This window comes from Marmota marmota, unplaced genomic scaffold (assembly GCF_001458135.2).
Source record: "Marmota marmota marmota unplaced genomic scaffold, marMar, whole genome shotgun sequence".
Classification (NCBI taxonomy): Eukaryota; Metazoa; Chordata; class Mammalia; order Rodentia; family Sciuridae; genus Marmota; species Marmota marmota.
In genome coordinates, this window is record NW_025999932.1 from 20,421,299 (window position 1) to 20,423,893 (window position 2,595).

General features: G+C 30.8%; 1 long non-coding RNA gene across 1 annotated transcript in view; it reads right to left on the minus strand.

Moving 5' to 3' along the window:
- LOC125615982 overlaps window positions 1-2,244 on the minus strand; it is a 14,105-nt gene extending 11,861 nt beyond the window's left edge. Inside the window, exon 1 of the long non-coding RNA XR_007346581.1 lies at window positions 2,111-2,244. This is a non-coding gene — a long non-coding RNA (uncharacterized LOC125615982). The remainder of the gene's footprint in view (window positions 1-2,110) is intronic.
- Window positions 2,245-2,595: the final 351 nt, after the last annotated feature.

The window sequence follows — 2,595 nt, forward strand, 5'->3', positions numbered from 1 at the left end:
CAGAGCTCACAATAACAATACCAAATGTGAATTCGTCTGTAATACCTTTTTTATGTCTCCCTATTAATGTATAAAGCATAAATATCTTATAAAGGCATTCTGTCTTTGAATCTGGTGTGCTTACCCTATTGCATTACCATGAAAAGAATCTATTTCCTTTGGCAGTAAAACTTCATGAAATACTGAATATCACCAAAAGTGTAAGTTGTTTCTTTGAAAAAAAAAATAGCAAAATTCACCATCTTTAGCTAGACTAACCAAGGGGAGAAAAGGACAATATTCAAGTGATTAAAATGAGGAATAAATAAAGGACAATTTGCAATCAAGTCAATAGAAATAAAGCATCGTGTTTTGATACATCTATATATTTGTAATGACTAAATCGGGATAGTTAGTATATCCATCACCTCAACCATCTATCGTTTCTTTGAGTGAATCTTCTAAAGTCATCACTTGTAGTTATTTTGAAGTACACAGTATTATTTTTTAACAATGTTCACCCTATTGTGCAAAAGAACATCAGAATATAAAGTAAACTTTAAAAATATATAAAGGTTTAAGTAAATACGAGAAGCATTTATACACAAAAACTTAAATGAAATACACAAATTCCAAAAAGAATAAAAAAATAAAGAAATTGAAAGGAGAAATAGACAATCTGAATAGACATATAACATATACAAAATTGAAATTGCAGCTAATAAAATATCCACAAAGAAAGCAAGTCCCAGATTGATTTACTGGTAAACTTTGAACTTACTTAAAAAGAAATAAATACCAATTTTTTCATAAGCTCATCCCCCCCCCAAAAAAAATAGAGTAAGGAACATTACTTACCTCATAACATAATTACAATAAGGACAATATATACATTATATTCCAATATAGACCGTTTTAGTCAGCCTTTTCATAACTGTGACTCAAAGACAATAAGAACAATATGGAGACAGAAATATTTACTTTGGCTCATGGTTTCAGAGGTCTCAGTCCATAGATGGCTGGCTTTGTACCTCTGGGGCCAAGATGATACAGAACATCATGGTGGAAAGGAATGGCAAAGAAAAATAGCTCAGGACAATAAGTGTCAGGGGAGGAGAGGAAAAAGAGAGACAAGGGAAGAGAGTTCCATTTACCTGGGAAAAATGTATACATTCTACATGCACACCCCCAGTAACCTACTTCCGCCAGCCCCACCCTTCTTGCCTACAGTTACCACCTGGTTAACTAGTATGAGTAAATTAATTCATCAATTAGGCCATACAATCATACAATGCTCATAATCTAATCATTTCACCTATGAGCATCTTTGCATTTTCTCCCACATGAGCTTTTGGGAACACCCTTTATTCAAACCATAACATATACAATATTTTACTTATAATGGTTTGATTTCACTTTTTCAACTTCACATTGCTATTAAAATAACAATCATTTAATATAAATTGTACTTAAAGTTTTGAATTATGGTCTTTTCCTGAACTATTTTCTATGAAGTCTGATATTCTCTTACTATGTAATGGCAATCAGCCACAGCACCCAGTCATCCCTTTGACCACTGGGGCAAAAACTGGTATCAATACTGTTCTGCTAAGCTAGGAAGTTCAATAGGTTAGGTGCACTAACTGCATTTTCAATTTAGAATATTTTCAATTTATGCTGGGTTGCCTGGGGCATAACTACAGCATATGTTGGTGAACATTTATAATACCAAAACAAGACAAAGACATCACATACAAACAACTAGAGATCGATACTTCTAATAAATGAAATATGCTAAAAATAATAGTGCACTAAATCCTGTGACTTATAAGAAGGATTATATACCATGACTGAATAGGATTTATCCCAAAATGCAGGATGGTTTTAACATCTTATAAACATTTATGACAATACAAAAAGAAATAAGTGCATGAAAAAAAGAATTTGACAAAAATGAACATCCCTTCATGATAAGAAATTTAAAAAATGAACTTTCAAAAAGTCAGGACTAAAACATAATAAATAGCATCTGCAGAAAACACAAAGCTAACACCAAACTCAATTATGGAAAACTGAATATATTCCTCAATTTTAGTAGGAAAATACAAGAATGAATACATATGTCACTTACCTTCAACATTTTCTTAGAGGTTCTACCAAAGAAAACGAAGAAACAGAATGTAAGTCCTCCAGATTGCAAATAATGGAGTAAAATCATTTTCCATTGCACATTGCATTATCTTCTACACAGAAAATTTTGAAGAATCCCTGAACAAAAGATCAGAAAGGTTGAAGAATAAAATATCAATATAATAATTCAAATGCATTTCTTTATGTCTGCAATGAATAATCCAAAATAAAATTAGGAAAACAATTCCATTTTAATATCATTAAAATGAATAAAACATTTAGGGATATATTTGTCCAAAGAAGTGTAAAACTTATATAATGTAAAGTATAAAACATAATTGAAAGAAATTAAAGGAGGTTAAAGATAGAGAAATATCATGAATTTTTAAAAATGTCATTATTACTCTGGAGATTCAATGGAATCTTAAACACAATGCAACCTGGCTCTTTTACAGAAGTTGAAAAGTTGATCTTAAAATTTCTAAG